General features: G+C 42.7%; 1 protein-coding gene and 1 non-coding gene across 3 annotated transcripts in view; one reads left to right on the top strand and one right to left on the bottom strand.

Moving 5' to 3' along the window:
• The window catches only part of MTMR7 (myotubularin related protein 7), a 130,229-nt gene that overhangs the window by 95,578 nt on the left and 15,669 nt on the right, over positions 1-18,982 (bottom strand). The window lies entirely within an intron of this gene.
• TRNAE-UUC (transfer RNA glutamic acid (anticodon UUC)) lies at positions 4,976-5,047 on the top strand. Its single transcript has one exon. It is a non-coding gene; the product is annotated as a tRNA-Glu (tRNA).

Raw genomic sequence — 18,982 nt, 5'->3', positions numbered from 1 at the left:
GACGGCAGAGGATGAGATGGTTGGATTCACACGATAATGACTCAATATTACATCTCAAGAAATTCAGCCCCTCAGGACTGTGGTTCTCAACCTCAACAAAACTCTTGAGGTTTCCCCAGGAAGGGAAACACCAGCCTCAGCCATGAGAGGTGCTACGACAGCCTCTGAAACTGGACCAGAGGCTGCACTGAAGCCAAGTGTTTGGGGCCCAGAGGAGAGAGATGAGCATCCTCCCCACTAGTCCAGGGGTGGGGCCACTGGCCACACCTGGCTCTTCTCCGTCTCCAGGCTCCCATCCAACCTGATATCTTTTCCTCTTTCCTCCTAAAGTCTTTGGAGTCTGGACATAGTTGCCTGAGACCCCCGAGTACTTGGTAAGGGTGACTTCTACCTTTGATAATTAAGTGTTGTTTGAATTCATAAAGTCTCTTACTACAGTGTTTAAAAGAAAGTCTCCTCGTTGCCTTTCTTGAACAAATAAATCTTTTTTTTTAAGTATGATACATCATCTTATTGCTCATAAAATTCTTTCAGATAAAAATGAAACAATTATGTAAAATGTATGTTTACATTAGAATGCCAACATGATATTTTGCAATCTATCTAGCCATCCAATTTTTTTTAAAACAATCTTTCATGGTGATACTCGAACTTACACGGCACAGAGACCAACCTGTCTTCTTAAAACCCATCCATCAACTTCCCACTCTACTGGCCAGGACATGGCTCAGTGCTTATGCAGAAACCAAACTCAAGACCTTTGCAATGATGAGAACCTAGACGGGCACACAGAATCCATTTTTTCTAAAATGCTCTTCTTTGGGAACACAACATGTCATATGAGCCACAAAATGTGGGCAAACGTGACATAAAAATGTGCTGTTTAAAGTGCCCCGTGGTGGAAGGAGAGGGTGGGGCAAATTGAGAGGGCAGCACTAATGCAGATACCCTGCCATGTGTCAAGCAGACAGCTAGCAGGAAGCTGCTGTATCACATAGGGAGCTCAGCTCGGTGCTCTGATGACCTAGAGGAGTGATTGGGGGTGGGGGATACAGGAGGGAGGCTCCAGAGGGAGGGGATACATGTATCCATATAGCTGATTCATGCTGTTGTACAGCAGAAACCAACACAGCATTGTAAAGCAATTATCCTCCAATTAAAACTTTTTAAAAATTTAAAATAAAGTGCCCCATAGCCACTGCAGTGCCCCATCCCACTGTATGGTCTTTTACACCGGAATTAGGAGAGGGTGGCAAGGGTCCCATGGCTGGGACAGAAGCCCCCAAGGATGGAGCCCGCCCTGGGCATTCAGAGTCTTGGGTGCGGAGGCTATTCTGGCTTCAAGCAGATACTACCCCTCACTCACAAACTGCCGAGACTCACAACTGGATGATCCAGGACTAAGTTTCCAGAAATGCTGAAGGTCAAGAAGGAAGCACAATAGAGGAAGCCCCCTCTCGACCTCTCCCTTGAGCAGCAGGGGCAGAAGAAGAAAGGAGAATAAGAACAGAAGCACTGACAACCGTTTCGTGAACAGCGCTGAGTGTCAGGTAGGTACTAAGTGTTGTTCACACAGTGTTTCTAGCCCTGGCTGAAAGGGAGAAGTGGCGATCCCATTGAACAAATGATACTAGTGTAGCCTGTAAATCCACTGCCCAAGGCCTCGCAGCTAGAAAGCGAGAGAGACAGATTTCAGACCAGAAGTGTCTGACTCCCACATCCGTTCCCCTAGGTCTCTCCCACACTTTACCGCTTCAGTCCAGGCCTAACATTGTAAATTAATGGCTCAATGGCCCAGCCTCCATTTGCCCTAAAATTGCAATGAGAGAGCTGACACAGTGAACAAGTGAAAAGTTCTGGCCAAAGCTAAAGCACTGATCACTCAGTGTAGAGCTTCACATTACAATGGCCATGTTAACCCCCCGTCTGTCCATTTCACTGGCCTGGAGGGATGCATCCCACCTGGTTCCGAGGCAGCCTGGAGAGCCTGGTTCCCAGGGGGTCCCAGGACCAGCCAGCCGGAGTTGTGATAGGTGCACTGGCGTGTTTCATGTCAGAAGGTGCCATGACCTCCTGCAAAGGCAGAAGAACTGCATCAGAAATCAAGCTGCACTTCTGCTCACCAACCACGTGTTAACTCTAGAAAGGTTTCATTTATGGTAGGTGTCCTTGTGGTGCTAAGTAGGATGGTTTAAAACCTTATCCCAGAGCTCCTGGACAATGAATGATTCCCCCAGTGAGGAACTGCATGCATGGGAGAGAAAGAGACGAAGCATCCGTCTCTATAGTTAGGAATGAACAGTAACTACTGACAAATCCATAACAGAGACTTCAGAGATTTCATTCTTGTTCCCACTGAATGCTCACCTCATGTCTGTGACTCCATTCTCCCTTTTAACAGCAATGATAACAGAGTTTGCAAGATAGATGGGCTACTCAGTGGTAGCTGCAAAAAATTTTGACATAGACAAAGAAAAAGAAATACACAAGTCTGCAGACTATTTGGAATTGTTATAATCTCTTACAATGGGGGGGAAGCATTTGATTTCTCTCATTTAAAAAGAAGTACTTTCGATACTGTATTGTATATTTGAAAGTTGCTAAGAGAGCAGATTTTAAAAGTTCTCATCACAAGAAATAAATTGTTAACTCTTTTGAAATGATGAATGTTAACGAACACTATGGTAATCGTTCTGTAATATATGTGTGTGTGTGTGTGTGTGCTTGGTCGTGTCGGACTCTGCAACCCCATGGACTGTAGCCAGTCAGGCTCCTCTGTCCATGGAATTTTCCAGGCAAGAACATTGGAGTGGGTTATTTCCTTCTGCAAAGGATCTTTGCAACCCAGGGATCAAATTCACATCTCTTGCATCTCCTGCATTGGCAGGCAGGTTCTTTACCACTGAGCCACCTGGGAAGCCTATACCTCTATCAAATCATTATACTACAGACCTTAAACTAATACAATGTTCTGTGTCAATTATATCTCAATAAAACTGGAAAAATTACATGGTAAAGTGTGGCATAATAAACTTGCTCGCAAAAAAAAGTTTTAATTGAAAAAATTAAGAGATACACATTTCTCCTAAGTTATATAAAGTTGCTTGAACACATAAAAGGGGGTAGTCACTAAGCTTCAGGCGTTTTCTAATCCAGTCGTTTGGTAGAAAAATCAGAAACACCAAACCTTCTCCCAAAAGGCAGATTTAATCTGTTTAAAACTATAAAACCAATGAAAGTCTTTTCCCAGGACCATTTTATTCAGAGGTCAGATATTGGAGAAGAACTGAGGGAAAGGCAAAAATCACAAAGCCCAATCCAAGAAAATACATGGCATGTAACCAGAAGAAATACTTAGACATTCTGCCCTTCATAAAACTTATAAAATATCCTTGACATAACACTGAGAGAGATGCTGGAGGGAGACACATATTCAGAATGCATGAAAATAATCTTATTTTCAGGCTGTCTGAAAAATTAAGTCTCTCAAAAATGTATCCTGCTATGAAGCCAAATTATTTGCTAAAACGTCAATACAGTCAAGATAAAATACAAGGTAAGGCCTTTGTTAAAAATCCCTGAAACTGGGCTGCCACCCATCAGTTGAAGCCCTGTTAATTTCATTAATTTAATAATTCATGTTATTAATTTGTTGAATATCTAGCCTGTGCCAAGGACCCAGACTGAGTTATCCAGAGGCTCCTAATTAGCAACACTGCCCACAGATTATCTGACTCCACCTCTGTCCGCTAGGACTTTCTACAGAGCAAGAGACAGAAATCTCAACTTCATATGGCTTCAGTCAAAAGGGATTTTTTAAGGAAGCACTTATCCATACCCATCAGGCTGGCCAGGGCTTCAGAGCCCCCAGCATCCCCCACCCCACATCTCTCAGCAGGGCCCCCTCCCTCTCTGCTGGCTCAGGGCTCAGAAGCCCAACCTCACTGCACACTTTCCCCACAGCCCAAGTCTCCAGGCTTCTCCTTAAGCCAGCCAGAGTGGTCACAGGAATGACAGGTGAGTGGCTGGGCTTGAGCCACAGAAGAACACAGGGATGGTCTGCAGAGCTGGCTGGGCCCTCGGTGAGCCTGGGAGAATGCACGGGGAACAGCCAGAGCCTGTAGCACGGCTGCCACACACTCTCTCCCAGCCTGTCATCTTTCCTCACACCTCTGTGCATCACTCCCTATTTAAAGCTTCCCCGGTTCCCAGTGCTACTGATCAGGGCCTTCCACAGACTGGCCCCACCTTATCTTTTCATCAGGCTCCTTTTTTAATGCCCCAAACCACTTTCAGTATCGTATAACAGGTGCCGCCAATTATTCTCCAAAGAGATCCTGAGCTACCAGAATCCACACATGGGAACAAAACCCCCCATGCTTCTACCTCCACCAGCATCTCCCGCCTCTTCAATCTTACCTCCTCGAGCACCAATGTCTCCCTGGACAGAGCCAGTTTCAGGCAGGTTAACTGAAGCAGGAGGGTTTGGATTTGGAAAGACTAAAACCCAATTTCAAACAGACTCATAATTCAAGGACTTTAGATAGACCCACGGGTAGATATGGGTAGAGAAGTTCATCCCAGTAATCTTGATCTCATTTTCAAATGAATGGTTTATCCAGAATGAATAGGTTTATCCAGAATATTCTGTTATGCTAGCTGCAAAAGAGGACACTGAAAATAAAGATCCCAAATCATATGCATGTTAGAAGGATGTTTGGTGTGTCAACTTTCAAAATGAAGAATTCACAGATTTCCTCAGTTTGCTGGAAAAATGTAAGACCTTTATTCACATAAGAAATAGGGTACTTGACACACACACTTCTACAGATTTTTCAAGCCACCTACAAATCATCAGATAATTCCAATAAATAAGGCTATACTCTGAAAAGACATAAGTTGTGCAAAATTTACTATTAAATGAAGAAAAAAAGCCGGTCAACTTTCCTATATAAAAGAGGATGTTTGGGGAACTCCTCTGATGGTCTAGGGGTTAGGACGTGGTGCTTTCACTGCCATGGCCTAGGTTCAATCCCTAGTCAGGGGACTGAGATCCTGCACACCATGGGGCACAGCTTACTTTTTTTATTTTTCATTTTAAAATTTTTAATTAAAAAAGAAAAGTGTTTTCATCCAGCTTAGGTAGGTCAAGGTAAAGGAAGTATCTCGGCAATTTCAGATAGCCCTGAATGCCTATAAATGGGCAGGATGTTGAGTTCCATCTACCTATACAATTGTTGCAACAGTTGATTTGATGGACATGCAACTACATTTTAAAAATTCCCTGAGGGGAGATAATAAAACTAAAATAGTTAGTGACACAGACCCATAGCTACTTAAGAAATGAGACTGCTAGCAATTCTTGGAAAAGACAGAGAAAAGAAAAGTGAGCCCATTTTTTGCTCAAGAGAAACTATAAATGCTATGCCAGCAGCCAAACTCATAAATAAAGCCAGGCACTTGAGAGATCTGCACAGGGCCCATATAATTTATTTTGGTAGGATGACCCTGGATGTGTAGGCTTAAAAGAACACGCACTGTTGAACAAGAGGACAGACTCGGGATTTATTTCAACACCACCTTAAAATAACCTCAACCAAAAATACCATTTTCAACAAACCTAAATAAGAAATAAAAGAGGAAGAAAGAAGAGTTAAGAGGAAAATAAATGAAGAACAGATGCTGGGCCCTCTGTGACTCAAAGAATAAGCCCATGGAGTAACCTATTGAAGATAGCTGGCCTTAACACATTAGTGATTTTGAAAACTAAGATAGTATTTGGGAGAATAAGACCTAGTCAGGAAGCAATAAAAAGCAAAGGCTTCTCTTCATGATTTTCCTCTAAAAAACATTTCCAAAATGCTCCTGAAGTTGATGTGTTTTTGACAAAGGCGGCGCTAGCAAAGGTCTAAACCGTCTACTTATACAGTTCTTTGAGAACTATGGGAAAACATTTTTCCAAGGGCAAGTTGAGCCAAATGGAACTTACTGCTGGTCCAAAGAGTGGAGACAGCCGGGCACAGAGGGAACCAAGTCATATACACCCCGGCCCCTCCCACCATCTCCTGGCAGGATTCGGCGCCAGAGGACCAAGCTGGAGAGCCCTTGGTCGGCCGGGCAAGGCCAGGTTCCAGCTCATTTACACGTTCCCATGCCTCACCCCTTGGCTCTGCGCCCCCAGGGACAGACTCCATAATCGGCACCATATTTTCCCCCTTCTCGTCTTACGGGTCAGCCCTTGGGAGCCCCTCATTTGCGTTGTGGGAAAGAAGCATACAGCAGGATGTCGTGCAGACACAAAGATGTGAAGACCTCTTCCAAGGCTACACAACTTCCCTGTGACAGGGAGCTCTGAGATCCCCGAGAGCTTGAGGACACCACACACCCAGCACGGTCTGTCCCCTCCAGCCTGCACCCGTGCCCCGCCTCCTGAATCCTGCCTGTCCTTGGCCATTCCAGATCACAGAGATCACCCACTTTCCTTCAAACTGCTGGGACACTGCTGGTTTTACTATTAAATATTTATTTCGCATTTATTCTACACTGGTTTATTACATGCTATTATCACTGACCAACTCTGTTTCCAAGAATGTGTGTCCTCAAAGAGGTTCTTTTATTTCCAACCTTCCCTGCAACACCATGAACCATGCAGACCCACACCCGCACTAGAAATGTGGAAAGGACAAAGATACAGTCCCTGGCTCCCTGACTTCCCGAAACGATGCACCGTCTCGGTGATATCAGAGCAACACGGCAGCCTTCAACACGAGGTCCCTTAATAATGGGCAGTATTTTTTTTTTTTTCATCTTTGTGCCCTAATGCTTAGCACACGCACATGATAAAGTTTTTGTCTAGTGAATGAAAAATAACAGCACTATGGTAAAGACAAAGTTATGTGAGGGCTTCAGTTCAGTTCAGTTGCTCAGTCATGTCTGACGTTTTGTGACCACATGAATTGCAGCACGCCAGGCCTCCCTGTCCATCACCAACTCCCGGAGTCTACTCAAACTCATGTCCATCAAGTCGATGATGCCATCCAGCCATCTCATCCTCTGTTGTCCCCTTCTCTTTCTGCCCCCAATCCCTCCCAGCATCAAGGTCTTTCCCAATGAGTCAACTCTTCACATGAGGTGGCCTAAGTACTAGAGTTTCAGCTTCAGCATCAGTCCTTCCAATGAACACCCAGGACTGATCTCCTTCAGAAAGAACTGGTTGGATCTCCTTGCAGTCCAAAGGACTCTCAAGAGTCTTCTCCAACACCACATCAATTCTTCAGTGCTCAGCTTTCTTCACAGTCCAACTCTCACATCCATACATAACCACAGGAAAAACCATAGCCTTGACTAGACAGACCTTTGTTGGCAAAGTAATGTCTCTGCTTTTCAATATGCTATCTAGGTGGTCATAACTTTCCTTCCAAGGAGTAAGCGTCTTTTAATTTCATGGCTGCAATCACCATCTGCAGTGATTTTGGAGCCCCCAAAAATAAAGTCTGACACTGTTTCCCCATCTATCTGCCATGAAGTGATGAGACCAGATGCCATGATCTTAATTTTGTGAATGCTGAGCTTTAAGCCAACTTTTTCACTCTCCTCTTTCACTTTCATCAAGAGGCTTTTTAGTTCCTCTTCACTTTCTGCCATAAGGGTGGTATTATCTGCATATCTGAGGTTATTGATATTTCTCCTAGCAATTCTGATTCCAGCTTGTGCTTCTTCCAGCCCAGCGTTTCTTATGATATACTCTGCATATAAGTTAAATAAGCAGGGTGATAATATACAGCCTTGACGTACTCCTTTTCCTATTTGGAACCAGTCTGTTGTTCCATGTCCAGTTCTAACTGTTGCTTCCTGACCTGCATACTTGTTTCTCAAGAGGCAGGTCAGGTGGTCTGGTATTCCCATCTCTTTCAGAATTTTCCACAGTTGATTGTGGTCCACACAGTCAAAGGCTTTGGCATAGTCAAGAAAGCAGAAATAGATGTTTTTCTGGAACTCTCTTGCTTTTTCCATGATCCAGCGGATGTTGGCAATTTGATCTCTGGTTCCTCTGCCTTTTCTAAAACCAGCTTGAACTTCTGGAAGTTCACGATTCACATATTGCTAAAGCCTGGCTTGGAGAATTTTGAGCATTACTTTACTAGCATGTGAGATGAGTGCAATTGTGCGGGAGTTTGAGCATTCTTTGGCATTGCCTTTCTTTGGGATTGGAATGAAAACTGACCTTTTCCAGTCCTGTGGCCACTGCTGAGTTTTCCAAATTTGCTGGCATATTGAATACAGCACTTTCACAGCATCATCTTTCAGGATTTGAAATAGCTCAACTGGAATTCCATCACCTCCACTAGCTTTGTTTGTAGTGATGCTTTCTAAGGCCCATTTGATTTCACATCCCAGGATGTCTGGCTCTAGGTGAGTGATCACACCATTGTGATTATCTTGGTCGTGAAGATCATTTTTGTACAGTTCTTCTGTGTATTCTTGCCACCTCTTAATATCTTCTGCTTCTGTTAGGTCCATACCATTTCTGTCCTTGATCGAGCCCATCTTTGCATGAAATGTTCCCTTGATATCTCTAATTTTCTTGAAGAGATCTCTAGTCTTTCCCAATCTGTTGTTTTTCTCTTTCTTTGCATTGATTGCTGAGGAAGGCTTTCTTATCTCTCCTTGCTATTCTTTGGAACTCTGCATTCAGATGCTTATATCTTTCCTTTTCTCCTTTGCTTTTCGCTTCTCTTCCTTTAACAGCTATTTGTAAGGCCTCCTCAGACAGCCATTTTGCTTTTTTGCATTTCTTTTCCATGGGGATGGTCTTGATCCCTGTCTCCTGTACAATGTCACAAACCTCAGTCCATAGTTGATCAGGCACTCTATCTATCAGATCTAGTGCCTTAAATCTATTTCTCACTTCCACTGTATAATCATAAGGGATTTGATTTAGGTCATACCTGAATGGTCTAGTGGTTTTCCCTACTTTCTTCAATTTAAGTCTGAATTTGGCAATAAGGAGTTCATGATCTGAGCCACAGTCAGCTCATGGTCTTGTTTTTGTTGACTGTATAGAGCTTCTCCATCTTTGGCTGCAAAGAATATAATCACTCTGATTTCAGTGTTGACCATCTGATGTCCATGTGCAGAGTCTTCTCTTGTGTTGTTGGAAGAGGGTGTTTGCTATGACCAGTGCGTTCCCTTGACAAAACTCTAATAGCCTTTGCCCTGCTTCATTCTGTATTCCAAGGCCAAATTTGCCTGTTAGCCCAGGTGTTTCTTGACTTCCTACTTTTGCATTCCAGTCCCCTATAATGAAAAGGACATCTTTTTTGGATGTTAGTTCTAAAAGATCTTGTAAGTCTTCATAGAACTGTTCAACTTCAGCTTCTTCAGCGTTACTGGTTGGGGCATAGGCTTGGATTACTGTGATATTGAATGGTTTGCCTTGGAAATGAACAGAGGTCATTCTGTCATTTTTGATATTGCGTCCAAGTACTGCATTTCAGATTCTTTTGTTGACCATGATGGCCACTCCATTTCTTCTAAGGGACTCCTGCCCGCAGTAGTAGATATAATGGTCATCTGAGTTAAAGTCACCCATTCCAGTCCATTTTAGTTCCCTGATTCCTAGAATGTTGACGTTCACTCTTGCCATCTCCTGTTTGACCACTTCCCATTTGCCTTAATTCATGGACCTAACATTCGAGGTTCCTATGCAGTATTGCTCTTTACAGCATTGGACCTTGCTTCTATCACCAGTCACATCCACAAGTGGGTATTGTTTTTGCTTTGGCTCCATCCCTTCATTCTTTCTGGAGTTATTTCTCCACCGATCTCCAGTAGCATATTGGGCACCTAACGACCTGGGGAGTTCCTCTTTCAATATCCTATCATTTTGCCTTTTCTCGGCAGTGGCCGAGAAGAGCTACCCCATGCCCAACGTCAGGGGAGGTGGCCAAGAGGAGCTATCCCATGCCCAAGGTCGGGGCGGTGGCCGAGAGGAGCAACCCCTCATCCAAGGAGCAGTGGCTGTGTGGGCACAGGAGGGTCAAGAGGAGCTACTCCACATTCAAGGTCAGGAGGGGCAGCCGTGAGGAGACACCCCTTGTCCAAGGTAAGGAGCAGTGGCTGTGCTTTGCTGGGGCAGCCGTGAAGAGATACCACACGTCCAAGGTAAGAGAAAACCAAGTAAGATGGTAGGTGTTGCAAGAGGGCATCAGAGGGCAGACACACTGAAACCATAATCACAGAAAACTAGTCAATCTAATCACACTAGGACCACAGCCTTGTCTAACTCAATGAAACTAAGCCATGCTGTGTGGGGCCACCCAAGACGGGCGGGTCATGGTGGAGAGGTCTGAAAGAATGTGGTCCACTGGAGAAGAGAATGGCAAACCACTTCAGTATTCTTGCCTTGAGAACCCCATGAACAGTATGAACAGTATGTGAGGGCTTAGAGGTAGAATCAGATATGATTAACCAAGAATGCTCTATTACTGAATCTGAATCTTCAGTCAAGGAGGTAAGGAATTCTCAATGCTGGAAGATGTTGCAAGTACAAGAAATAAGGAATAAGGACAAATGAAAAAATAACAAAAGAGCTCTCTCTGCAAAAGTGAAGACTAAAACTAAATGCCATGGAACTAAGACTTTTGACTTTCTTCCCCGTAGCTGGGGTATAGGATGCAGCTGTGGTTAAACAATCAGTTTTTAAAAGCTGCTGTGAACACAAGTCACCAGGTAAAAATAAAAGCTGCGCCCTACTACTTAAGTTTTTTTTTTTAATCCAACTAGTCTTCACACTGGAAAGACGTTACCCAGGTGATATAGAATCTGACAGGTTTCAAGAAACTTTAGGTCACTTTGCTTTAGGTCATAAGCTCTTTATGCAATTGCTATATGTAGTTACAGGCTTCCCAGATGGCTCAGTGGTAAAGAATCAGCCTGCAATGCAGAAGATACAGGTTCAATCCCTGGGTCAAGAAGATCTCCTGGAATGGAAACGGGCAACTCACTCGTTTTCTCACAGGTATTCTTGCTGGAAAATTCCATGGACAGACAGCAGGTTATCCATGGGGTTGCAAACTGACAGACACAAGTGAGCATAAGCACGTATGTAATTACATAGCTCTTCATGAAATTCTTTATTTGAAAAGTTGAGACTATTCAACACACCATGTCCTCCCAGTTTCTGGCAAACTAGTTTTCATGCAATCATTTGTAGTGTTTTCTGAGAATCCTTGGGATTAAAGTTTTGGTTACAATGTTGCTTCACTTTTTAAAGCCTGATTTTCCTTGCAAAACTAAAATCTGTGAACTTGGTACTAAGCCCAGGTATAATATTTTTATTGGAAGCCGTATTTCTATTTTCTTGTGAAATACTTTTATTTTAATAAAATACTAGCATAAATATAAGAGCACTGAACCCTAACCACTAGACAACCAGGGAGCACTAGCTTGTGTTTAAAGACAGATGTTAGCTAGACTTATTGTGATCAATTTACAATGTACACAAATACCCAGTCGTCTGTCAGGTGTTCCAGGGAGATCCTAGGACATTGGTTTGCATGCTGAGGTGGGTGAGAAGCAACTGGAAGGTTTACAAGAGAAGAAAGGCAACCAAGATTTGGCAAATAAATCTAAAAGTGGAAGATTTTCCAAGGTCTTGGCTTACAGTGATTTTATATATATATATATATATTGCGATATATTTTTTTGTTTGTTTGCCTATGCCTTTCCTACAGCGTAAGTACCACACAACTAGGGAGCTTGTCTTATTCACCACCAGATGGATCCCCAAGGCCTAAAACAGCACCTGACCTACAGAGAGCACTCAATGAATAGCTGTTGAAGGTCCAAGTGAAGAATAAAGTCATGAATAGAGTACTTGAACTGACTCGCTCAGCTCAAGAAGGTAGAATCCCTATGATAAGCCACCACTACTCCCACAGGCTGAATGGCTCACTCCCATGTGGAAGTCAACGATGTCCCAAACGTTCAAAATCATCTGTGCTTTGCTACATGCCCTGAGGAACAAGGCTTTCTTTCAGAGCTTGGCAATAAATTTCTTTCTCCGGGAATCTGTGATAAGCAGTGTTTTAATACATGAAAAAGAGGAGAAAAGTAAACATACAATTTTTATAAAGCTGTCATAGCCTGCCACAAAACGTTAAGTGGGGGTTATTTTTAACCTATTTTAAATGGCTGTGGGAGGAAGGGTTGGACTTGTGTCCTGGGAAGTAACTTTAACTCCCAAAGGCTTCAATTCGCTGTCCACTAGGGGAAAGGCCACTAGAAAAAAATAGTTTTGACTGTTCCTGGCCTAAGAAGTATGGTACAAAATGAGTTTCTTGGCCTCCCTCTGAGTGCAATAGAAGAATATGAAACAGAACCATCACACGGGACAGAGTCACGAAATCCTGGATGTTCGGTCAAGAAGTTTACTTTCATGCATACTTCACAGTGTGTCCCATTCACCATGGAAAAACCAATAAAAATAACCTTTAAATAAGGATGAGAAAATATACGTAAACAGGTTCTGTGAAAACAAGCACTTCAGACACTGTTTGCCTGTGGAGATGTGACAGAGGTGATAACTAAAGGCAAATCAGTCAATACTGTGAGGTCAAGTGACAAATGCTGAAATCCATGAATAAATAAATGAATGTCCAATGGACAAACGTAGGAGGCTATGTGTTCACGTCTTGATCATTTCTCATAAGCGTTCAAATATTTCAAGGTGTATAATGTGTTCACTGTAAGACATGAAGCTTCTGAAAGCTTTAATGCAGGCGTAAATGTAACCATGTTATTTTCACCCACTAAAAAAAAGACAAGTCAGTGTATTTCTCAGTTTCCTCCCCACACATCCACTCCAAAGGGAACTCTCTCTCAGAAGTTCTCGATGATGTCATGGAGGCTTCTTCTCCAGGGAACAGAAGCCACAGCGGGGGCTTCCTGAGCAAAACTCGACACTTTTCCCCAAATCCATGTGTTTGATGAAATTAATGTTTTTATAAAATAAAAATATGCTCTCCAATATGGATATGAACTACAGTTGGGTGGCGGGAAGGGACTCTTTGCTGAGTGCCTTCAGAGGAAAAAGTACTCAACCACATCGTACGGTGAGGAAATGAAGTGAATGTGTAAGTCAAATGAAATGTTTGGATTAAGAAAAAAATTTTTATTCTCAAATTTTGTCAAAGTTCTTCCACCATACAAACCTGTGCCCACCTCCTTTCCCAATGATGATGATAATAAATACAATAAAAACAGAAAATATTTACTACACGGCACGTTAAGTGTTTCAATGTATCCTCTTGTTTAATGTCCTAATGAGTTACAGATGGAAAAATCAAGGCTTTGGGAGACCTCAAGTGACTCAGTCAAGATCATATACGTTGCTATAGTAATCAAGACTGTGTGGTACTAGTGAAGGACAGAGATCAAAGGAACAGAACCAAGAGTCCAGTAAGAAACCCAAGCATCTGTGGTCTGATCATCTATAGGGAAATAATTTTTCACATGGTTGTGCAGACAAAGGGAATAAGGAAAGTCAGTGAAGGATGCTGGAACAACTGGAATCCCATATGCAAAAAAGTGAATGTAGACCTCTGTCTCATATCATATACAAAAATTAACTCAAAATGGATCAAAGAACTACACAGTGTAAACCTTTATGACCCTGGAGTAGGCAATGGTTTCTTAGATATGGCATATAACACGAGCAAACAAAGAAAAAGTAGGGAAATTGGACTTTATCAAAATCAAAAACTTTTGTGCCCCTAACCCTTGGACTGCAAGGAGATCCAACCAGTCCATTCTGAAGGAGATCAACCCTGGGATTTCTTTGGAAGGAATGATGCTAAAGCTGAAACTCCAGTACTTTGGCCACCTGATGTGAAGAGTTGACTCATTGGAAAAGACTTTAATGCTGGGAGGGATTGGAGGCAGGAGAAGAAGGGGACGACCAAGGATGAGATGGCTGGATGGCATCACGGACTCGATGGACGTGAGTCTGAGTGAACTCCGGGAGATGGTGATGGACAGGGAGGCCTGACATGCTGCGATTCATGGGGTCGCAAAGAGTTGGACACGACTGAGCGACTGAATTGAACTGAAGGACAATAATAGGAAAGTGAAAAAAATGACCCACAAAATGGAAGAAAATATCTCCAAGTCATATATCTGATAAAGATCTGGTATCCAGAATATACAGAGACTTACAACTCAACAATACAAATATAGATGACACAATTAAAAATGAACATCTGGCTAGAATATAACACAGAAGAAAATCTTGATGGTTTTTAAATACAGTGCTTTTTAAATACAACAGCAAAGGCATGATCTACAAAAGAAAGAATTGATAAGTGAGAGCTAATTAAAATTGAAAACTTCTGCTTTGTAAAAGACCCTGAGGGATGGGATGGGGAAGGAGGTAGTAGGAGGGAGGGTCAGGATGGGGAACACCCATGGCTGATTCAAGTGAATGTATGGGAAAAACCACAATATTGTAAAGTAATTAGCCTCCAATTAAAATTTTTAAAAAAAGACACTGCCAAAAAACAAAACTGAAAAGTCAAGCCACAGATTGGGAGAAAATATTTCCAAAAGGCACTTCTGATAAAAAACACCTGATTAAAAAATGAGCCAAAGACCTTAACAGACACCTCACCAAAAACATAAAGATGACAAATAAGCATACACCCTACATCATACATCATCAGGGAAATGCAAATTAAAACAACAATGAGCTACCACTGCATGCTGATTAGAATACAAATACTGACAACATCAAATGTTGACAAGGATGTGAAGCAACTGGAACTCTCATTCATTCCTGATAGAAATGCAAAATGGTATGGTCACATTGGAAGAAAGTTTGATGGTTTACTTATAAAACCAAACATGCTCTAACTAGGTAATCAAGCAATTACTTTCTTCGGATTTACTCAAAGGAGCTGAAAACTTACATTCACACAAAAACCTGTACACAGAAGTCTATAACAGCTTTACTCATAATTGCCAGAACTTGGAAGCCACTAAGATGTTCTTCAGTAAGTGAGTGAGTAAACTGTGATACATCCACACAATGAAATAGTATTCAGCACTAAAAGGAAATGAATTATCAAGTCATGAAAAGATATGGAGGAACCTTAGATGCATATTATTAGGTGAAAGAAACCAAACTGAAAAGACTACCTAATGGATGATTCCAACTGTATGACATTCTGAGAAAGATAAAACTGTGAAGACACAAAGATATCAGAGATTGCCAAGGGCTGGGATGGGAGGGATGAGTAAGTGGGACACAGGATTTTCAGGGTAGTGAAGCTACTCTGTATGATACTATAGTAATTGATTGTGACTAGTGCAGCTATGAACATAGGCATACAAGTGTCTATTTGTGTCCCTGTTTTTAATTCTTTGGGGCATATATGTAGGAACAGAATTGCTGGACCCTCACAGTAATTCTATATTTAAGTTTTTGAGGGACCGCCAAACTGTTATCCACAGCAGCTGCTCCATTTCACATTTCCACCAGCCATGCTCAAGAGTTCCAACTTCTTTACATCCTTGCCAAAACTTATTTTTGTTTGTTTGTTATCAGTAACCATCTAATGGATATGAAGTGGCATTCGACTGTGGTTTCAATCTGCATTTCCCTAACAGTGATGCTGGACATCTTTTCAGGTGTTTACTGGCCATCTGGATGTCTTTTTTGGAGAAATGTCTATTCAAGTCTTTGCCCAGTTTTTAATTGAGCTGCTTGGATTTTGTTATTATTGGTGAATTATAAAGGTACTTGTTTGCCTTTTGAAAACAGGTGCAAATATCTGAGCCAGAGAAAGCACGGCAGAATCTTTCTTATTACAAAGGAATCATCTAGCACACCTTTAAATATTACACTCCTCTCATGCTGGAAAATGTATCTATTTACAGTTCATCTTGATAAATGATAGGTGAAGGTGGGGGGAAAAAAAAATAAAATTAAGCTACTGGGAATAAGCCTGACAGGCTATAGTACACAGGGTTACAAAAGAGTCGGACATGACTTAGCGACTAAACAAAAAAAAATATATTATTTACCTACAAGACACATAATTCAATATTCAACTGAAAATAATTTGATGCTAGTCCTTAGACGCAATGAAATCCATAGGGAACTCTGACCTAACATACAAGCATATATGGTTTATGAGAAAGTTTCCAGAATTTGTATTTCATGACTGACTTTATTCACATCAGACTACCTTCTAAAGGATTTGAGATCTTTATAAAGTGATAAAAAAGAAACAGCCCTATTTTCAAAAAGTATGCAGTCTCACATTGTCCTTCTGCAGTTCCTCGACAGGCTGCCTCCATCCCACTAAGGAAATCACCTGTGTGCCCAACAGGCATCTCAGATTCGGTGTGTCCAAAACTGAGCCCCAGGGTCCCTCTCCCCTCACTTCCAATCTCCTCCTGTGGCTCTTCCCGTCTTAGCAATCCACCATTCCAGGCTGGAGCAAATAACCTAGGTGCTCTCCTTGATGCCTCTTCTTCTCTCCTCTCTTATCTACTCTATTAGTAAATCCTTACCACTCTACTTTTAAATATATTTGGTTTATTTCCATCTCCATTGCTACCCTCATCCCTTCTACCTTTGCCTACCCTCCCACCTGCATCCAGTTTATTTTTGCCCAAGATCCTATTAAAGGTAAGCCAGAGCTCGGATCCCTTCTGTGGATCTCCCCACAGGCAGAGTGAGAGTCCCTGCTCCCGCTTAAAGCTCGCTCCCCACAGCTACCCCATCCCTGCCCCTCACCCACCTGGCTTCCTGCTCCTGCGACTCCAAACAGGCGCCTACTTCCAGACCCTCTGCTGTCCTCAGGTGAGCAGGTAATCGGCTCCCTCACTTGCAGGCCTCTGCTCAAATGTCATTTTATCAGGAAGGCTGTATTATCAGCCTATTATCAAACAGACCCATCCTAACTCACTCCCACCAACATCCCTCTCCTCTTTATATTGTGCTATTTCTCTTCACAGAATTTTCACCATCACACACACATACAGTGTGCTGCTGCTAAGTCACTTCAGTCGTGTCTGACTCTGTGCAACCCCGTGGACTGCAGCCTACCAGGGTCCTCCGTCCATGGGATTTTCCAGGCAAGAGTACTGGAGTGGGTCCCCCTAATTAGAAAGGGCTTCCCTGATAGCTCAGTTGGTAAAGAATCTGCTTGCATTCCGCTGGAGAAGGGATCGGTTACCCACTCCAGTATTCTTGGAATTCCCTTGTGGCTCAGCTGGTAAAGAATCCCCCCGCAATGCGGGAGACCTGGGTTTGATCCCTGGGTTGGGAAGATCCCCAGGAGAAGGGAAAAGCTACCCACTCCAGTATTCTGGCCTGGAGAATTCCATGGACTGTATAGTCCATGGAGTCACAAAGAGTCGACACGACTGAGCAACTTTCACTTTCACCTGCTTTCTTACACAGTATAAAATGAATAGGGATTCTTATGGCCTACGACACATTATGCGCTCTGTACCCACAGACAACCCAGACTTCAACGACACTTTTGCTAAACCTACTAGAAGTGAGGATTTCAACACACATAGGTGGTTTTGAGGAATGCTTGACTATAACTCCCACTTAGCCACAACTCAGAAAACTAAAGAAAATGTAACTGCTACAGCTATACTTTTTTTTCTTTTTTTTTTTTTTTAGTTTTTTTTCTTACAATGTTTTGTTGGTTTCTGCCATACAACAATACAAATAAGCCACAACTATACACACATCCCTTAAGTGGTGTGTTTCACTGTAATAAACTTATCAGCCTTGCTTCTGAACTGAGATCATGCACTTGATTACGCAGGCTACCTCCCCAGTATTGTCAAATACTGGGCAATGGAACAGCCCTTAACAACTGGGCAATAATCTGTCCTTGTTGTTGTTTGGCCACTAAGTCCTGTCTGACTCTTTGCAGCCCCACAAACTGCAGTACGCCAGGCCTCCTCATCCTTCATCATCTCCCGGAGTTTGCTCAAACTTATGTCCATTGAGTCAGTGATGCCATCCAAACATCTCATCCTCTATCACCCTCTTCTCCTCTTGCCCTCAATCTGTCCCAGCATCAAGGTCTTCTCCAATGAGTCAGCTCTTGACATCAGGTGGCCAAAGTATTAGAGCTTCAGCATCACTCCTTCCAGTGAATATTCACAGCTGATTTTCTTTAGGATTGACAGTCTTTAACAAAAGGCTGACCTTGGTTCTTTTGACAAAACCAACTTGCAATAATAAGAAAAAATGAGAGGAATGTCTGATACCTTCCCTCGGGGCAAGAATGTGAGGAGGGTTGAGAGTGCAAAGCACTGGGAACCCAGACCACCTTCTCTCCTGCTCTTAACATCCAAATACAAGACAGCGGAGTTGAGAACGCAATCATTGCTATACTGTCTGCTTCTGAATCCTCCCTCTGCTCCTTGCAGCTGACCAACATTTCACCTCAGTTTCCTCATCTGTGAAACAGGGATAATAACAATACTTACCTAATAGAGTTATTTTAAGGACTAATGAACCGAGTGCCTAGCACACAGAAAGTACTACTGAAGGATTTTCTTTCACCAGTACTATCACTATATTGCTAGTGTTACAGCAGCCACCAAAAGTATATTCAATCTCACAAGCAAAGCTATATAAATTAATGAGAAACCACACTTGCTGAAGCTCTAATACTCTGACCACCTGATGTGAAGAGCCGACTCATTGGAAAAGACCCTGAAGCTGGGAAAGATTGAGGGCAGGAGAAGGGAGTCCCAGAGGATGAGATGGCTGGATGGCATCACTGACTCAATGGCCATGAGCTTGGAGATGGTGAAGGGCAGGGAAGTCTGGCATGCTGCAGTCCACGGGGTCGCAAAGAGCTGGACGTGACTCAGAGACTGAACAACAGCAATGCTTCATTTATCATTCTCCTAAGAAGAAAGAAAAAAGTTCTGCTTACAGTGG

Source organism: Ovis canadensis, chromosome 26, assembly GCF_042477335.2.
Source record: "Ovis canadensis isolate MfBH-ARS-UI-01 breed Bighorn chromosome 26, ARS-UI_OviCan_v2, whole genome shotgun sequence".
In the NCBI taxonomy this organism is placed as follows: domain Eukaryota; kingdom Metazoa; phylum Chordata; class Mammalia; order Artiodactyla; family Bovidae; genus Ovis; species Ovis canadensis.
Note: the sequence above shows the minus strand (reverse complement) of the source record. Positions and strands in the feature narration are given on the sequence as shown.